The sequence below is a fragment of the Phascolarctos cinereus genome, unplaced genomic scaffold (assembly GCF_003287225.1).
Source record: "Phascolarctos cinereus isolate Bilbo 61053 unplaced genomic scaffold, phaCin_HiC Scaffold_2;HRSCAF=192, whole genome shotgun sequence".
NCBI lineage: Eukaryota > Metazoa > Chordata > Mammalia > Diprotodontia > Phascolarctidae > Phascolarctos > Phascolarctos cinereus.
In genome coordinates this window covers 210,153,852-210,174,753 of record NW_027555625.1, presented here as the reverse complement: position 1 = coordinate 210,174,753, position 20,902 = coordinate 210,153,852, and the positions used below count along the sequence as shown (strand labels likewise).

The 20,902-nt window shown below is 33.8% G+C and overlaps 1 pseudogene; it reads left to right on the top strand.

The window, feature by feature from the left end:
• Positions 1-7,591: 7,591 nt before the first annotated feature.
• On the top strand, positions 7,592-10,201 carry LOC110212600 (zinc fingers and homeoboxes protein 1-like; annotated as a pseudogene).
• Positions 10,202-20,902: the final 10,701 nt, after the last annotated feature.

Sequence of the window (20,902 nt, the reverse complement as noted above, 5' to 3'; positions counted from 1 at the left end):
TGGGTAGTCTGGACCCTAGATGTTGCCTGCTTTCTCTTTCCTTTTGCTTTCTTCAGCTTCTTTCAGATGGTTGTTGTGGGATGTTTATCTGCCTGGGGCCCCTTGGATCCCTTCACAGATTTTTGCTGAGGCACTCAGAGACTGCTGTAGAATGCCAAGGCACCTAGTGGTTTCCTGAGCTGGTTACCACCAGTTGCCCCACCCTCACTGAGGCACTAGAGGGTCCAGGTGTTGATGTTTGCCTGCTCTGCTGCCTGAGTTTCAGGATTTCCTCCTGGTATGCTGAAGTGGGGCTTTCTGCTGGCTTTCTGGGACACTTCCTGTTCTGTACTGCTCCTCTTTCCCCAGTGCAAGAGGGGCCTTTCCCATTAATGCTTCCAGATACATGGGCTACTGGACTGCTGCACACTGTCTTTCTTCTGGTTCAGCTGTCCCAGGGTTTTTCCTAAGGTAATATTTTCTGGGCTTTCAGAGGTTGATACAGGAGGGTGAGAGTGACTTACTTTTTACTCAGCCATCTTGGCTCCTGGAAGAAGAAAAAAAAAAACTGAGCCCATATTTAAAATTCTTTTCTCCTAATTAAAAGTCCAGTCCTCTATTGACAGTGCCACCTAGCTGCCTCTCTTGGGAAAATGACTCACTGGTGTTTTGAGGGAAGCTAATATTCTAGAAGGCAGAAATGAGGGGGGAGGGAAATTATTTCAGACATGGGGCACCACTTCAGCAAAAGGATAGAGGAAAGAAATAAAATATCTTGTAAAGAGAGCAGCCAGCAGGATACTTGGAATGAATCAAAATGGAGTGAAGATGAGTAACATAAGACTGGAAAAAGAAAACAGTTTTGTATGGCTTAAAATATGAACTGGATGATTTTATATTTTGTCCTATAGGTCATAGAGAGTCTTTAAAGATTATAGAGAGCATGTGTATGTTTGCAATATTTGTATATGTATTTTAGATATATTTGACAACTATGTAGATGTATTGGAGAGGGAAGAACAATTAAACAGTAAATTATTCCTAGTACTATGACATAATATGCATTTATTCATCCCTTTCAAAAAGATAAATCTAACCCTTTCCCAAAGTGACAAATTTTTTTTATCAACCCTAATTCATTTCTTTTCCATCAATAACTCTTATTAAGAGCCCTCAGTTAAGTCAAATACTAATTCAGTATATATTCAGTAACAGAATCACAGAATTTCCAACTTGGAAAGAATCCTAGTGATGATGCAGTTGAACTGATTTACGTTATAGTTCATGGAACTGAAGTCCAGGGAGTTTAACTGACTCTTCACAGCTGGGTCTACTACTACTAATACCTATTAATTTGTTTGTTTGTTTGTTTTGTTGGTTGTTTGTTGTCTTTCATTCTTGAAGAGGACCAAAATGACATCACTATGTTAGAATCAAGTTATAATGTGTTGGATGATGGCTACTTAGATCAATAAGAGCTCGGGATGCTCTACCACAGGTCTGGCACAAATAGTCCACGTGATCATTTGGAGTCAGTTCTCTAAATTTGTGCATCTTGAGTTTCTTTTGAGCTTTTTCAATTCTACTTTGCTCATAGAACACACCCCCTTCTCTGATGAGGGCATACCATGCTGAACTGTCTTGTGCCATTATCTCTCATGTTGCACAATCAATTCCAAAGTTCTTAACAGAGATCTTGAAAGTGTCCTTGAGAGAGCATCTTCTGACAACGTTGTGAGCACTTGCACTGTGTGAGTTCTCCATAGAATAGTATTTTAGGCAAGCATGTGCTTGCCTAATTTGGTTGTTTAATATTCATCAGATGCTTTCTTAATAAAAAAAAAAACCTTAGTTGTTTTCACTGCATTATTAGCCATATATTGCAGATAAGAAGACTGAGGCTTAGAGATGTGACCATGTAATGAAGTTCACATACCTAGGAAATGGAAGAGCTGGACTCAAATCCATGATTCTTGTTATTTTATCTATCTTCTTTTGTAATATATTTTGCTTCTTCATTTATTATCTCTCCTCCATATATCTGTATATGTAGATATATATATATATATAGATATATGGATATATGTACATATGTACACACATACATATATGTATATAAATATATTTGTTAATATATTTTCTTATCTGTTTATATTTTATAACTGTAATTTTTCTAAGAGGACTAGACAGTAATGTAGTGGGGGCAAAGATGCAGGAGGGGATAAAATTCACATTAGGTTTCCAAAAGTTCAAAGAAAAAGTACCCATGATTACATGGTCAAACTATAAAAGGCTCAAGAGATATTGGAAGATATATAAAGCAAAACTAACAAACAAAAACCACAGATTTGTATCATCACAACCACAAATCAATTGTAAATGTGAAGAAATGAATGTGATTTCTGAATAAAAAGGTGGATACAGAGAATGCTTTCTTTGTATTTCCCTTTTGTAAAACTGATGCGTAAGAATGTAATAATCTGTATAAACTAGTATGAGTTCAGGAAAAAAAGTAACTTACCTATTTTATGTGATTAAATAATTATAAGTTCGAGAGTTTATCATATAACAAAACATTTAATGACAAGGTGTGCTTGTAGGAAATCATTGACAAATATGAGTTAGTGGACAATATAGTTAGGTGGATGTATAGTTTCCTTCCATAAAATTGATCCATGGAAAAGGTGGAAACAAGATAACATGAATACAAATGAAAGAAACTCCAAGAGTCAGGGAGGTTAAATCTTAGGAAGAGATAAAGCTTGTGAAAAATAGTAAGGCCAACAAAAAGTTCTATACACAGAACAGTATGAAATACAAGGAACAGATAGGGTCTGGGAAAGAAAGAATGTTAAATCAACCAACAAACATTTATTGTGCAGCTGCTATATGGATGACATTGTGCTAAATTATGGGGTTACAAAGACAAAAAAAAACCCCAGAACTATGCAAATAAAATTTTATTAACATATCTCCTTTTTTAAGGAAAATGACCAATGAAATATCAATGAGAATAGATATAAATTAGTAGGCATTGAAGACAAAAGTGAGACATAATTTGATAGGTAGAGCACAATTTTACATTAAGTCCCATGTCCAGGCCAAGTAAAATTTAATCATAGGACACTTGTTAAGAAAATATAGTAATAGGGTGGAGCCAAGATAGAAGATTAGGGGTGGCCACCCAGCTGAATTCTCCTGACATTTCCCTCTAAAATCTTTCAAATAATTCCTCAAATCAAATTTTGGAGCAGCAGAACCAACACAAAGTGGGAGTAAAACATTTTTCTGGCCTAAGAAATCTTAAGAGGTAGGTAGGTAGGAAAAGCCTGGGACATTAAGGTGGAAGAATGTCTGAAATAGAATTGGTGACAACCAACAGTGGCCTTAGCAGCAGTAGTAGCTTCAGGAGCTCTCAACCCAGAGATATAAGGGGATTAGAAAACTGTTCAGAAAAAGATTATGGGGAGCCTTTGTTTACATTGGGGTCAGCTGGTTCTGATTGGCAACTCTAATGCCCATACACTGCTCTGGGTCACAGTTCCAGAACAAAGAGTACTTGTAGTTAGTCACAAGAGATCTGGGGCCCTGGTCTAAGTTTCAAAGCAAAGAAGAGCACTAGAACTTGTGGCTGCAGGGGTGCTTCCTGGGTAAAGACCAGAGTACAGACCAAGATAATAGAAACCACACCTCTTCTAGGATCAAGCCAACTTAGAAGGAGTAAAAACTTCTAAACCCTCAGAAGTAGTTTTGGAAACAACAGTTTGAAAAAACATGAAGCTTGGCACAGTGCATCCCTAATCTTAGGTAAACAGAGCCCAACTTTAACAAAAAGTTCAAAGCCAAGAAATAGGTTGAAAATGAACAAACCACAACAGCAAAGAATTTGACCATAAAAGGCTACTATAGTGGCAGGGAGGATGAAGGCAGATTCAGAAGTCAATAATGTGAAAAAAGCTAAAAGCAAAGCCTCAAAGAAAAATGCCAATTGATCTCAAGCCCAATAAAATTCCTAGATGAGATTTTTTTGTTTTGTTTTATTTTTAAAAAATGAGTGGAAGAAAGAAAATTGGGGAAAGAGATAAAAGCAATGCAATAAATTTATGAAATGAAATTTAACAACTTGATAAAAGGGGTACAAAAATTACCAAAGAGAAAGGATTCTGGGAAGATGGCAGGTAAGACAGGAAGGGAAGGATATAAAATAAGTGTGATAGGGGCAGATAGATTGCACAGCAGATAGAGCTCTGGCCTGTCAAGAGGACCTGAGTTCAAATCCAGCTGCAGATGCCTGACACTAGCTGTGTGACAGATTTAGGTAGGCTGTAGTTAGAGGGCAAAAAGACTTTTGAAGTGGGACAGCGTAAAAGGATACAGAAGAGAGAAGAAACAAGAAAATGGGATGGGGCGAAATACACAATTAGTAATCATAACTAATTGTAATTGGGATGAGATTACCTACTGAATGGAAGTAGAAAGAAGAATGGATTAGAAACCAAAATCCAGCAATATATTGTTTATAAGGGACACACTTGAAATAGAAATAATTAAAATAAAGTTAAAATAAAGGGCTTAAGCAGTATCTAATATGCTTCAGCTGAAGTAAAAAAGTTAGGAGTAGCAATCACTGTCTCAGACAAAGCAAAAGTGAAAATAGACCTAATTCAAAGAAATAATCAAAGAAACTGCATTATGATAAAAAGTACCATATGCAATGATGCAATATAAAAAATACAGTTGAATTTATAAAAATAAGAACCATTTCCCAAATGGTCAAAGGTTATAAAGATGCAGTTTTGAGAAGAAATCAAAGAAATCATTGTCATGTTATAAATGCTCTATATAACTATTGATTAGAGAAATCTTCATTAAAACAACTCTAAAATAATTCCTCATACCTATCAGAAATGGCAAATCCTGGAGGAGATGACTGAAAAAATAGGTACACTAATGATCTGCTGGTAGAGTAGCAAACTGATCCAATGGTTCCAAAAAAAATCAATTTGAAACTATGCCCAAATGGCTATAAAACTATACATATTCTTTGATCCAGCAATGCCACTATAGCTCTGTATCCCAAAGAGATCAAAGAAAAAAGAAAAGGAAGTATATGCAGAAAAAAACATTTAAGGTGGCTCTTTTTGTGGTGGCAAAGATTTGGAAATTAAATGGATGCCCATCAGTTGGGGAATGGCTGTACAATTTGTGGTTTGTGATTGTGATGGAATACTAGTGTACTATAACAAATGATGAAGGGGGTGGTTTCAGAAGAAGAAAAAAAAACACATGGCAAGACCAATATGAACTGATGAAAAATGAAGTGAGAAGAACCAGGAAATTGTTTTCTATAATTACAGCAATGCTGTAATGATGACCAACTGTGAAAGACTTGGCTGCTCTGATAAATAATATGATACAAGACAATTCCAAAGAACTCATGAAGAAAAAGTGCTATAAACCTTCAGACAGAGAACTGCTCAAATCTGAGTGCAAATTGAAGGATAATTTTCTCACTTTATTTTTCTGTCTTTTTTTTGGAAATATGGCTAATATGGAAATATTTTACAGTTTCACATGTATAATTGATATCATATTTCTTGCCTTCTCAGTGTATGGGGAATGGTAAGCAATGGAGGGGGAGAATTTAGAACCCAAAATTTAAATAGAAAAGAATGTAAGAAAATTAATTAAAATGTTAAATAGCAACTATAAACTCCTCTACACTATTATGTAACCCAATCTTTTAAAAATATCATTGGAGATGGATATATTTTTGTATTTACTTTTAAGAAAAAAAAATACCTTAGAGATTGATAAGGTTGATAGCAATCTGAAGGAGGAAAAAGAAATTCAATATGGACTTTTAATACATAGCTTGGGTTCAGGCAAACAAGTAAATTACCTAGTTTATTTTATTTAAATAAGTATAAGATCAAGCGATTGCAATTTATCAAGACATTTGATGGCAAAGTATATTTATAGGAAATGACAGAGAAAGGTGAGGTAGAAGATGGTACAGTTAGGTGGATGTGTAGCTGACTGTATAATTCTACCTCCCCCCCATGCTTTCAGTGGTGTGCTACAGGGCTTTTTATTTAGACTTATCAAATTTCACTTTCTAAAAATATATAAATAAGTACCCATATGACCTTTGAGAAGTCACTCAAATTCTTTTAGCCACAGCTTCCTCAACTTTAAAGTTAAGTGCTGGTCTAAATGACCTATAATGACCTCTTAATCTATTATGAAAACAAAGCAGAAGCAAATCTTATCAAATCCACGGATTATACAAATCTTCAAGGATTAGCTAAAAGATTCAATGACAAAATTATGATTAAAAAATTCTCAATACTTTGAAAGAGTGATTTGACCACAACACAATGAAGTTTGAAAGGAATAATTTAGAATATTTTGCCGTGTATAGAGAACTGACTAGGAATCAGGAATGAGGTCTGCACTTGTGATATAATCAGTATGGAGAAAGTCCTCATTTAGCTCTCTAGTATTATAAATTATAGAAGGTTACCAAACTCCATTGCTGGAGGAAGTTTGCACACAGGGAGTTCTCCCTACTGATAGACTCACAGGTCTGAATTTATTCTCTAAAGTAGCAGATTCTGTATCCACTACTCCATGTTGTACTTGCAGAACAGTTCCTAATCTTTTCCAGGAACACTGCCACTGCAGTCTCTCTTTTGATTGAGTGTCTTCCAAAATCTACATTTAAAGAAGGTACCCAGGCTGCCTTTGTCTTCATTCCTCTCCAAGCTGTTCTCCAGATGTTTAGTGCTAAGTCCCAAGTAAAGTATCCCCCCCTCCACTTTTTGGATTCCATTTATGTGTTGTTTCCCCTTAGTAGAATGTAAGCACTTTAAGGGCAGGCATTGCATTTCTTTCTGCTTATATTTGTGCCCCCAGCATTTAGCACAGCACCAAGCACACGGCTGGTGTTTAATAAATACTTGTTGATTGACTCATTAATCGCATCATTGGAGGGATATATATATCAGTGAGATCTTCTTACATAAATAGAGTTTACAAGAGTGGTTGAAAAGTGGGGGGAGGGGACAAGGCATTCATTGTTGAATTTACATTTAAGTTTCAACCAACAAATGTATAATTAGATCTACCTTAAAAATAATTCATGTGGGAGCCCCAGGACAATGAACTCAATGCCCCTTTCTTCCCCATGCACCCTCCCCTCAAGGGCCACTGGGGGTGTGGGCCTGGCAGGGCCCCAGGAGTGTGTGAGGTCTTGTTCTGGCCCACAGAGTGGTTCTGTGTTTAGAATTCACAGGAAAAGGTGTATAGAGCCTGTAGTTAGTGATGACTTGAGCTAAACTCCTCTAACTGGAAGGCATTCCCTATTTCTCTGAAGGATAGAGTACTGGAAAAATATGGTGATTGTACATTTGCTCCAAAAGTTTCATCAACTCAGTTTTGTGACTACAAATTATAAGCTCTTGTCTTGACTGCTTTATGAAAAAAATTACAAATGGGATGGACTTACAGAACTAAAAGCCATTTTTTTCAAGTGAAGATAACTACAGTAGTTTGATTTTCATTGCTTTCTAATCACAGTTAAGATTGAGATTTTCCCTACAAAAAAAGAATGGCAAGCAAAAGAAAATCAACAACACCTTACATATTCCTTGCCAGTTGACGCAGACCTAGAACTGATACCAGACTTGGACACAGATCCGCTATACTTATATTAATGGAGCAGCAGAAAGTATCTCAAGTGATGAAGATGTTCAAGAACTTCTAGATTCTGACAACAACAACAACAACAACAACAACAAAGCTAAAGATGGCTTTGATGTAAATATTGTACTTTTCAAATGCCAGATCTTAACATGTTTACATTTCATGTACATTTAGAGCATCCCAATATAGTGTTAAATTCATCCTATATTTGGGTTGGATGCAATTTTCTTACCAAAAGATATGATGTACTTTCTGAGCATAATTTGGAATATCATGCTGGAAAAAAGAATTTTAAGCTGACTATTGTGAAAAGAAAATGTTTGAGCAAACAATTAATTATCTGCCTTTGATGGTAGTTTTGTTAAAGTGGAGAATTAAGATCAGGTATAATCTATAGAAACTCTTTTATGAAATGATGAAAAATAAAGGAGAGAATAAACGGATTATTGTTTTCCATAACTGAAGACATTCCAGAAGAGAAAGAGAATGAAACTAAATGAGGTTGTGAAGAAGTAATTAAAAAACCCCACTTCAAAAAAAATAAAAATAAAAACAAATTTAAAATAAATTTAAAAAAACCCCACTTCATCAGTGTCTGAGTCTAATACAAGTACTTCAATTGTAAATAGTATACATCCAGATATCATAAACACAGTAATTACCACAGAAGCAGTTCTTCAATCTGAGCTAGCACAGGTGACAACAGCAGCTGCATCAGCTAAGCAGAATTCTAACTTGATTCCTAAAGTGTTAATCCCTCTTAATATTGCCACCTATGATGCTGCTTTGGATAACAACCCCCTTTTGCTTAACATCTATAACAAATTCCCTTATTGAACAATGTCCAAAATTGCAGTTCTGTCTGCTTAAGCAAAATGTACAGAGGAACAGATCAAGGTTTGATTTTTCAACCCAATGCTTGAAACACAGCATTAGTTGGAATCCAGAAGAAGTAAAGGAGGCAAGGAGAAAGCAATGCAGTACATACTGTGCCACAAACAGTAACAGTGATTCCTACATACACTTCCGCAGCTAGTAATGGCTTGCCTTCCATTTTACAGACATGCCAGATAGATGGTCAACTATGTCTGGTCCTTACACAAGTAGATGGCACTAACCAATTGCCAGTGACAACACCTATAGCTTTGACAGTTGTAGGAGTTCCAGATGAAACTCATATGCGGAAAAGTCAGTGCTTAGTGTTCAGCCTATTGCAGAAACAAAATCAGTAGCTCCAATTCTGGCTCCAGCCCTGGCCCGATCTCCAACTCCTCAGTTAATCAAGCATTGGTGAATCCTGATTCATTTGGTATCTGGGCAAAAAAGACAGAACTGGAAGAATTAAAAGTTAGCTACCTTAAAAATCAGTTTCCTCATGACTCAAAGGAGATCAGGCTTATGAAAATAACAGGCCTAACTAAAGGCAAGATCAAAACGTGGTTTAGTGATACAAGGTATAACCAAGAGGAATTTCAAGAGTCATCAGTGTATCCATTCCAACAGTGAAGCTTATACTCCTATTGATATAGACTCTAGTGAGGAGACTACAGAATCCCCAATAGCTGTTGCTCCACATCCTAAACAGCCAGGGAAGCTTTTCCCTGACTTTACTCTGCAAAAATTTAAAGAGAAAACTTCAGAGCAACTGTGCATCCTCCAAACAAATTTCCTTAATAAACCTGTACTTACTAATGAAGAATTGAACAGATTAAGAGCACAAACCAAACTTAGCAGGAGAGAAAGGGATGCCTGGTTCACAAAGAGAAAGAAAGCCAAGGCTTCAAAGGAAAAGAAAACAGAAATAGACAGGCAGTGCAGGTAGTTCCAAAGAAGTTGGAGACACTCCTCCTCAAGATGAATCTGTAGCACCTAAGGCAGTGACCACCACAAAGAGTATAAAAAAAAAATCACCAGAGCAGTTGCCTATACTTAAAAGTGCATTTCTTTGAACATAGTGGCCATCACCAGAAGAATATGACAAGCTGGCTGAAGAAAGTGGGCTTGCTAGAACAGATGTTAGGTGGTTTGGAAATAAACAATACATTTGGGAAAGTAAGAATTTAAAATGGTACTATTACTATTAGTGGGCCAGTTCAAGTAGTATAATGGACAAGCCTCCTTTAGGAGAAGATGGAGAGGAAGAGCAAAGGAAAGAGAAAGGAGAAGACCTCATGGGCAACCTAAAGGAAGCAAAAGGATAAACAACTGAGACCATGGACCATCACTCAGAAAATTTAAAACTGGTACTACAGTACATAAGGATTATTATATGAAGCACAAATTTCTTAATCAGCAAGACTTTGGTGCATTTATTGCCTAATTACATATGGGTTATAAGCAAGTCAAAAAGTAGTTTGCAGAGAGAAAAAGAAGATCTGAGTTAGGAATGGAGCTGTTTGAGGATAATGATGAGATAATAGTTGATCAGGAAGAGAATGATGAAGAAACAGGTGACAGTGATACCTGGGAACCCCTACAGCATGTTAAACAGAAACTCTTTAAATCAGATGATTAAAATTCACATAATTTGTCATTTATAATTACCTATAGTGGTAAGGGGATGCAAATCTTGAAATCAAGATGTGTGATTTATTGTGAATGGGCCTAAGCTTTTATGAAAGAATGTTTTTGGACATACGTATATTCTCGTAACATAGGATTGAATACTCAAAAGTAATGGAACTTAGTGTTGTGCCAAAGTTAAACTACTGTAGTTGGCAGAAATTTCTGCCTTGTAAATAGAACACTGACTAAAAGACAACTTGCAAAAATTCGGACTTTAATATAGTACATTTTTATTCTGATACAGGATGGAAATATTCTGTTTCTTAAGCTTTTCTGAGTGAATTCAGTGATCACTACATTTTGTCCTCTTATAATTTTGTCCAGCTTAATACTGTATGTTCTAGTAATACGGGCTTTATTGCCTGTGTTCTTTGATATGTAATTAAGTTCATAGCTTTGAATGATCAAATATTTTATGGAGTAAAAGTTTTTAGAAACAACAAAATAAAACAAAACAAAAAATGATATATTTCTGTGTCTTATCAGGCCCTGTACTAATATTGAAAGTTGTGTATGTGCTTGTGCTTGTACAACTTATACATAAATGAAAATGCAGCATATTTATACATTTTGGAACCCTAAACCACAGGGCCCATAGTACTGGCTTTTTCAAGTTGAAAACATTATTGGATGCTGCTGTTAATATCTGTAATGCTTCTGTTTCTACTTTAATAAAAGACTGATTTTGCTTTTCATTGAAATAAAAAAGAATAATTCATATACAAAATATATGACTGTCATAAGAAGAGTAAAGCATCCTTAGGTTTCATTAAAACAAATGTTGTGCCCTCCACTTAAGTCCAATAAACTCTAATTACTCACAATGGTGTGGAGATAACTTTGGGTTCTCAAGCATTAATCTTTGTAAATTACAGGACTGATTAGTTATTCCTTGGGTAAAGAAAATTCTGTGGCTTTCTATTATCGTGTGGGTCAAATACAAACTTACATACTGTTGTTTTTGACATTTAAAGCTTTTCGCAGTTTGGTTTCTGCCTACCTTTCCAGATTTATTTCCTAATACTCCACACAGTTTCAGCAAAACTACATTCTTTTTGTGTCTTCAACTCAGTAGTCCATCTTTCACCAATTTCCTTCTGCTTCTTTCAATCTTGGCTTCCTTCTAATCTTTTTTGGGTGCTACCTCATATGGGAAGCCTTTCTTAATCTCTTTAGTTTTTAGTGCTCTGTGTTTTCCCCTACCCTTACATTATGGTATATGTACTTATCATGTGAATGCCGTTTTACTTTCACAGAGCACAAGCTCCTTGAAAGCAGAAATACTTTGTTTTTCTTTGTATTCCCCACACAAGGAGAGACAATGGGGCATAATAGATATAGAGCTGATCTTTAAGCAAGACACACCTAGAACGAAGCCTGCCACTGACACACGTTAGCTGTGTAACCCTGGACATGTCATTTAACTTCTCAGCAGTCTAGGCAACTTTTTAGGACTCTAAGCCTCACAAAATGTTGGTTGGCTGTTGTTTCTATTCATTCGTGTCTGACCCTCCATGACCCATTTGGGATTTTCTTGGCAAAGATACTGGATTACTGGATTGGTGTGACAATTCCTTCTTCAGCTCATTTTACAGATGAGGAAACAGAGACAAACAAGGTTAAATGAGTTGCCCAGGATCACCCAGCTAAAGTGTCTGAGTCTGGGATTGAACTTAGGTCTTTGTGACTCTAGGCCTGGCACTCTATCCATTGCACCATCTAACTGCTCCCCGGCAGAAAACGTGCTGACCTTGAAAGGTAAAAAGAGTTCTCTAATTAAAGATTCCTTCATACCAATATAAACAAAGTACGGTCCCCATCTCTACCTACAATTCCTAGCAAAGGGCTGGGAATAGAGTAGGTGCTTATTAAACTTTTGATAAATTGAACTGAAAATTTCTAAATTAGAAAAACTTTGAACATGCTCCAATAACAGAATCTGTACCTTGCCCAGGACTAGCCTAGCTAAGTAAGGAAAGATTCATCATCAATACATAGGTGACTAAGTGATGAATTCTTTGTCCATGACAAGTGAATAAGAGAATTCAGAGGTGGTAGAGACCTTAAAAATAATCTAATCTAATCACCTTTGTCCTGGGAGTACAGTTGTTCTACAGAGCCTAAGTTTCAGCTTATCAACCAGTGATGTACCAAATTTTTCATTAATGCTATTATCCTTCATCCTTTTTTTTTTTAATGGTGACTTCTTTTTTTGATATATTTTTTTCACACTCTGACCCATGGGAAGCATGCTCACACTCCTTATGGGAGAGAAAAGACTTCCTCCTTAAAAATAATTGAAATACCATTATAATTCCTATTTAGTTGTCTCTCTCAAACCTATAAGAATCTTTCTGAAACAATCAAAAGAAATTATGAAAATTGTCATAGGCTGTCAACCTGTAGCTCCTAAATTACAGGCACTAAGTGGGAGACCATATATTTTCTAATCCTCTAGCCACTTCTAGAAACACCATTTCTTTTGAAAGGGGAGAATAAGGTATCAAGGGCCCAGTACTGGATACACACACACACATACACACACACACACACACACACACAAATATATATATATATATATATATATATATATATATATATATATATATATATATATATATATATATATATACATACATATATATATATACACATATAATTAGTAATGGCTCTCAAATAAACCATATCAAGGAAGAAGATAAAATAATGGCTACCAGGAACATGAGTCAGCTTGTTAAGTAGCACTGATACTAAATGTTTCCAGCAGCAAAAACAAAAAGGGAAACATACAAGGTTTTCTAGAAATTTTTGGTTTTCTTGTTGACAAGAGGAAGTACATCCATTCATCTACAGAGATAATATTTCTCTCTCTAAAGCTAAAGTCAGGGAAGAATTTATTATATGGGTTTTTGTACAAAGGACATTAAGTTGCAGTAAACAATATCTGTTCTATGATTCTACAAAAGATACAGGCATGCAACTGAAGGGCTGCTTCTTAAATCTGCCCTCTATACAAGCAAAGGACATAGCATTAAATCATAATTCAGTGAAGGCTTTCATGTACTGGAATGAGATAATATGGACCAGATGCTTTGTTTGCTGGTAATCTGACTTAATATAAAGATAAAACTTGTGAAACAGAGATAGATGAAGAGTCAACATATTTACTATGCCTTTTTTTGTTTCCCAAAACTTCAGTGTGTCGAAGTTCTTGGTAGCATCTGGATAACACAGGTCATAAACCAACATTGTAATGTGTCCATGAGAAGATAATCTGTTATTGCTTAAAATCAGTGTCAAATGTTTTGGGTAAAAAACATGGAAAGTTCAAGGATGTCATTATATTGACAAAGTTTAAGACCTCTTGTTCATTCAGAGATCCACCTCCCTACAGACGTTAAAAAATAACCCTGGATATCTATTTACTGTCAATGTCTCTCCCTCTCTTTCTTTTAAATGTTATTGATTCATTGTCTTTTTCACATTATAAACATTTTTAGGTTACCACCACTTTGTATATATAGTCTTGTATACATATATTTATGCATATACCTATGCGTAAATATTTTTGCATTGTAAATTCAGCACCTGTCATGAATAGCATGCTTCATTATAAGTTTTCTAGAATCAAATTATCATAGTTTTTAAAGCTTTCAAAGATTTCCTTTGTCTTTATACTAATGTTTTTAGTACATAAATTATTTGCTTGATTCTGAGCATTTCACTCCTCATCAGTTTCTAAAATTTCTGAAAATTGTTTATTTTTAAATAATACTGATGTTATATTACAACTTTCTTTTCTGATTGGAGTTATTTCATTCTATATGAGTTCATAATTTTTCAAAATCCTCTATTTCCTCATTTCTTACAGAGCAATAGTACTCTATCACATTGATTTAAGGCAACTTATTTAGCCATTTTCCAAATTTTGGACATCTTAGTCGTTTCCAGTGTGTGTGTATGACCATAAAATACCTTTTTCTTTTTCTTTTATTTCTTTTGTGCGCGAGCATAGTAGTGATATCTCTGGGTTATGTAGATGTAATAATAATGGTATATCTGCATAGTTTAGAAATGTCTGCCGGTGTATGTGTGTGTGTGTGTGTGTGTGTGTGTGTGTCTGTGTGTGTCTGTGTGTGTGTGTGTATGTGTGTGTCATTCTGGGCTTAGTTGAAACATTGTTGAACCTATTCACAGATCCACCAACAATGCATCAGTCATTGAACTTTTCTTTCCTAAAACACTTTCAATATTTATCATTTTCCTTTTTGTCATATTTGCCCATTGGATGGGTATGAGACAGAATCTCAAATTTTCATTGATTTCTATTTTTCTAATTAGTAAGGATTCAGAGCATTTTTTTCACATATTGCTATTGATATGTTTATTAGAGAAAGTTGCTGCAGTGTTGTTTTTCCCCAATTAATTGTTGCACTTTTAATCTTAGTTTTATTAGATATGTTTAAAGAAGGCCTAGTGATACCAGATCTCAAACAATATTACAAAGTAGTCATTTTGTTTAAAAAAATGGTACTGATTAAAAATAAAGATATTTATCAGTGCAACAGATTAGATATACAACATATTAGAAGCAAATATATCTAATAAACTAGTAATTGTAAATAAAAAGACCATCTATAGACAAAATGACTCACTATTTGACAAAAATTGCTTAGACTACTGCACAGCAATGTGGAAGAAATTAGATTTAGACAAACATACTTTATGTCAAGAATAGCTCTAAATGAATATGTGATCTAGATGTAAAAGATCATATTAGAAGCAAATTAAAGAATCATGGGGGAAAATTGCCTAACAGACCTGTGTAAAGGAAAAAAAAAGTTCATGAATAAAGAAAACATAAAAATCACAGAAGCATTGGCTATAACAAAATGCTACCTTACAATTTATTGTTGTTATTGATGTAAACATCAAGGTTTTCCCCATCTGTGTAGATTTTTTTAAATATGTAGGAAAATATAAGGAGGCTGATTATTATGTATATAATTATATGCATCAGGTGCACAAAACATGGAGGTGCAGCCTTGCAATATATTTTCATTGTAATTGACAATATATAGTACAAAATCCAGGTTAAGGAGGACTACTTCGTTGATTGAGATCCTCCAGATGTTCCTGTCTTCAGATAGTATTACACTGATTAGATCAAATCCCATGGCATTGCAGACACCACATTAAAATAAAAATAATGAAAAGAATATAAGTGCAAAGGACTTGAAAAGAAAATGACCTTTGAGCAAACATAAGCACTAAAACATGTGGGAAAATAAAGATTTTTTTTTCTCTTTACACAACAGAAAGCATTTATTTCAACTCCAGAAGAGAACTTTGTACTTATTGATAGAGAAGTCTTAGAAACTTTCCTGCTGAGAACATTTTAGCAAGACTTTCAGCTCTTAACATACTATTGACTATTATAGTAGAAATGCCAGTTTTCGCTGTGAGGCAAGAAAAATAAAGTAAGGGAATACATATTAAAAAGAAGTTAAAATGACTTTGTGTATAAGATGATATATTCAAAAATCAATGAAAATGAACAAAACATTTTGATGTAATATACTATTTTTATCAAAATGTTGTTGTTCAGTAGTTTCAATCTTGTCTGACTCTTTGTGACCCCATTTCAAGTTTTCTTGGCAAAGATACCAGAGTGGTTTGCCATTTCCTTCTCCAGCTTATTTTTACAGATGAGGAAACTGAGGCAAACAAGGTTAAGTGACTTTCTCAATCATATAGTTAGTAAGCCTTTAAGGCCAGATTTAAACTCATGAACACGTCTTCCTGACTCCAGACCTGGCACTGTGCTACCTAGGCACCATATTTCATCAAAATATCAGCTTGTAACATAAACTTATTAAAATGACATTTTATGTATCCATAATAAAATGAAAAAAAAAGGAAAATCATATGTGAATAATATATTTAAATATCTTGAAGGCAGGTGGTCAAAAAGACTTGTAAATGTGATTAGCAGTGGGAATAGAGGGGGCAGGGATTGATACTAGATACATTGTGGAGAGATATGATGAGGAGATACAGGACAGGGTCAATTATACTTCCACTTATAGAAAGAGTGAAGTTAGAAATGGGGAAATATTACAGGGAAATAATAAAAATAATTTTGGATTTGAGCTGGAAGCACTAGTGAAACATTTAGGACGCAATATATTATAGTTTAATGGAGATGTTGGTATGGGTTCATAGAGGTCACAGTTACAGACATAGATCTGCATATTGGCAGTAGTTGGGAGATGTAGGACTACATAGTAGTGTGAGAAACAAAGAATACATACATATATATGTATACACACACACACACACACGCACACACACACACACACACACACACACACACACACACACACACATATATATATATATATATATATATATATATATATATTAATGTAGAGACTATTTTCACCATGCTTTTGTATACTCTACATCTTTTAAAATTCTTTGCAAGTAGTAGGTGATTAATAAATTCTCATTAATTGATTATTTTAAAATGCTTATTGAGCTGAAATGAGTGATTATACTCAATGGAATATAGAGAGCCAGGAACAGACTTTTCAGGAACACCAAGATTAAGGTTCCATTTACAGGAAGAGGAGGCAGTGAAGGAGATTAAGAGCAGTGGACATCATGGTAGTATCATAAGCAGAAGAATTTGGTGTCTCTGAAGCCAGGGGAGAAAAGCATATCCAGTAACAAGAAGTGGTCAACAGTGTTAAAAAAAATTGTAGAAAGATGAAGGAAGATGAAACATTTTTTAAAGTTATTTGTTAAATATTTGGAGAAAACATTGCAGAACTACAGAGGTTACACAAACCTGATGGAAAGGGATCAAGGAGAGAATGTACAGTAAGGAGCAATCTAGACAATTTTCAAAAAGATTAGCAATAAAAGCGAGGAAAGAGAAGATATGCTAGCTTAAACTACCTTAAAGAATTGGCTTCAAAGGAAGACTTTCTAGGATTGAGAATCATAAAAAATATTTGAATATAGAGAGAAAGGAGTTAGATTGAGAGGGAATGATTTCAATATATTTTGTTTATTTTTTAAATACTCCCTAATTACATGTAAAATTTTAAAATTCAATTTAAAAATTTTGATTTATAAATTTTCCTTCCCTTTTGTCCTTCCTCCCTGCTTGAAAAGGCAAACTACTTGATGTTGATTATACATGTGAAATCATGCAAAATGTATTTCCATATATGCCATGTTGCAAAAGGAAATACAAACAAAAAAAAAGAAAAGAAAAGAAAGAAAGAAAACTAAAGAACATTTTAAAAGTATGACAATCTATATGCAGAGTTCTCTCCCTGGAGATAGATGGCATTTTTCATTATGAGTCTTTTGGAATTGCCTTGGATCATTGTCTCCATTGGAGTAGCTAAATCTTTCTCAGTTGATAGTCATAACAATATTGCTGTTACTGTGAAAAAATGTTATCCTGGTTCTGCTCACTAACTTTGCATGAATTCATATATGTGTTCCCAGGTTTTTCTGAAATGATTTTGCTCATCATTTCTTATACCACAATACTATTCTGTTACATTCACATATCACAACTTGTTCAACCATTCCCCAATTAATGGGTATCCTTTCAACTTCCAAATCTTTGCCGCCACAAAAAAAGAGCTACTATAAAAATTTTTGTGCACAAATGGATCCCTTTCCTTTGACCTCATTGGGATATAGACCTAGTTGTGGTATTGCTAAGTCAAACAGAATACACATTTTCAAAGCCTTTTGGGCATAATTCTAAGCTGTTTTCCAGAATGATTGAACTAGTTCAATATTCTACCAATAGTGCTTTAGTGTCCCAATTTTTCCACACCCGCTCCAACATTTCTTATTTTCCTTTTCTGTCAAAGTTGGCCAATCTGATAGATATGAGGTGGTTCATTAGTTGTACTAATTTTTATTTCTCTAATCAGTAAAGACTTAGATTTTTTTTCATGTAACTATTTATAGCTTTGATTTATTTTTCTGAAAACTGGCTGTTCATATCTTTTAACAATTTAGCAATTGGGGAATGGCTCTTATTTTTTATAAATTTGGCTCAAATTCCTATATATTTGAGGGATAAGGTTTTTATCAGAGAAACTACATACTTTTTCCCAGTTGTCTGTTTTCCTTCTAATTTTGGCTACATTAGTTTTGTTTGTGTGAAAGCTTTTAATTTCATGTAATCAAAATTATCCATTTTATCTCCTATGATCATTTCTATCTCTTGTTTGGTCATAAATCTTCCCTTATCCACAGATTGGCTAGGTACATTTTTCCAACATCTTCTTAATTTGCTTATGATATCACTACTTATGACTAAATCATTTCTCCATTTTGACCTTATTTTGGTAAATGGTGTAAGATGTTGGCTGTTGCCTAGTTTCCTTCAAACTTCTTTCCAGTTTTCCAGCAATTTTTGTCAAATGATAAGTTTTTTACCCCCAAAAATTTGGATCTTTATATTTATCAAATACTACATCACCATGGTCATTCACTATGCTATATTGTATACCTAATCCATGGCACTGATCCATCATTTTATTTCTTAGCCAGTATTAGATTGTTTTCATGATTACTGATTTGTAATAAAGTCTGGAATCTGGTACTGCTAGATTGCCTTCCTTCACTTTTTTTTTCATTAATTTCTTTGATATTCTTGAACTTTTGTTCTTCCACATAAAATTAACTCCTTCCATCTCTATAAAATAATTCACTGGTAGTTTTATTGGTATAGCACTAAATAACTAAATCAACTTAAGAAGAATTGTCATTTTCATTATATTGTATTAGTAAACCCCTGAAAAATTACTATTTCTCAGATAGTTTAGATCAGTCTTTATTCATGTGAAAGTGTTTTGTAGTTGTGTTTATTTAACTCATGGTTTTGTCTTGGCAGACTCCCAATTATTTTATTTTGTTTGCAGTTATTTTAAATGGAACTTCTCTTTCTATCTCTTCCTGAAGGGTTTACTGGAAATATAAAGAAATCCTGATGATGTATGTTAGTTTATTTTATATTCTGCAACTTTCCTAATGTTGTTAATAATTTCAACTAGTTTTCTAATTGATTCTCTATGGTTGTCAAAGTATACAATCATCTGAAAAGAGTGATAGTGTTATTTCCTTGTTACCTAATTTTACTCCTTTAATTTATTTTCTTCTATTAGTCTTGTAGCTAGTATTTCTAGTATAATATTAAATAAGAGTGGTGATAATGGACAACCGTGCTTCATCCCTGATGTTATTAGGAAAGCTTCAAGTTTAATCCCATTATATATATGCTTTCTCTTGGTTTTAGATAAAAACTATTTATCATGATAAGAAAGCCCCCATTTAGTCCTATGTTATCTCATATTTTTAATAAGAACAGATATTGAATTGCATTTTTCAAAGGCTTTTTCTACATCTATTTATATTGTCATATGATTTTTGGTATTTTTATTAATTTTTACAGTTTAACTAATATTGAACTAGTTTTAAATTTCTGATATAAATCCAACCTGCTCATAGTATATGATCTTTGTGATATATTGCTGTAATCTCCTTCTAGTATTTTATTCAAAGTTTTTTTTTTTTTGCATTGATATCCATTAAGGAAATTGGTCTATAGTGTGCTTTCTCTGTTTTTGCTCTCCCTGGTTTTGTTATTAGAATCATATTTGTGTCACAAAAATTTTGGCAGAATATTTTTAAGGAGTTTTGGTAGAAGTTGCTTGTACATCCATCTGTAGATCACTTTTTTTTTCTTGGAAGGTCATTTTCTTAGGAAGCTTCAAATTCTATTTCTAAAAGAGGGTAATTTAAATATTTTGCTTCCTTCTCTGTTAATCTAGTCAGTTTGTATTTTTATAAATATTCATCCATTTCACTTAGATTGTCAGTTTTAATAGTATATAATAGAACAAAATGATTTTCATTAATTACCATAACTTCATCTGAATTGATAGTTTATTTACATTTTTGATACTGGTAATTTAGGTTTATTTCTTTTCTTAATTCAAATTAGTCAATGACTTATCTATTTTATTGGGTTTTTTTCATAGAACCAGTTACTAGTATTATTTATTAGTTCATTTTCAATTTGATGAAAAATCTTTTTATTCTCAGAATTTTCATTTTGGCATTTAATTGGGGGGAAATTCTCAATTTGTTCTTTTTATAGTTTTTTTTTTAAGTTACATGCGCAATTCATTGATCTGCTCTTTCTTTTATACATGTACTGGTTTAGAGATATCAATTTTCCCTGAAGTACAGCTTTGGCTACATCCCACAAATTCTGGAATGTTGTCTCTTTGTTGTCCTCTTTAGTGAAAGTATTGATTATTTCTATGACTTGTTCTTAAACTCACTCATTTAAAAAAATTAGTTTCCAATTAATTTTAATCTATTTCTGGGACTCTTTATTGAACTTAATTTTATTGAATTATTGACTGAAAGGATTCATTTAATATTTCTGATATTTTGCATTTGGTTGTGAGATTTTTATACCCTAATAAATGCTCAATTTTTGTGAAGGTGTCATATACACCTGAGAGAAAAAGGATACTCCTTTCTATTCTCATTCAGTTTTGTCTAGAGGTCTATTCATATCTCCATAACATCTTATTTATTTTAG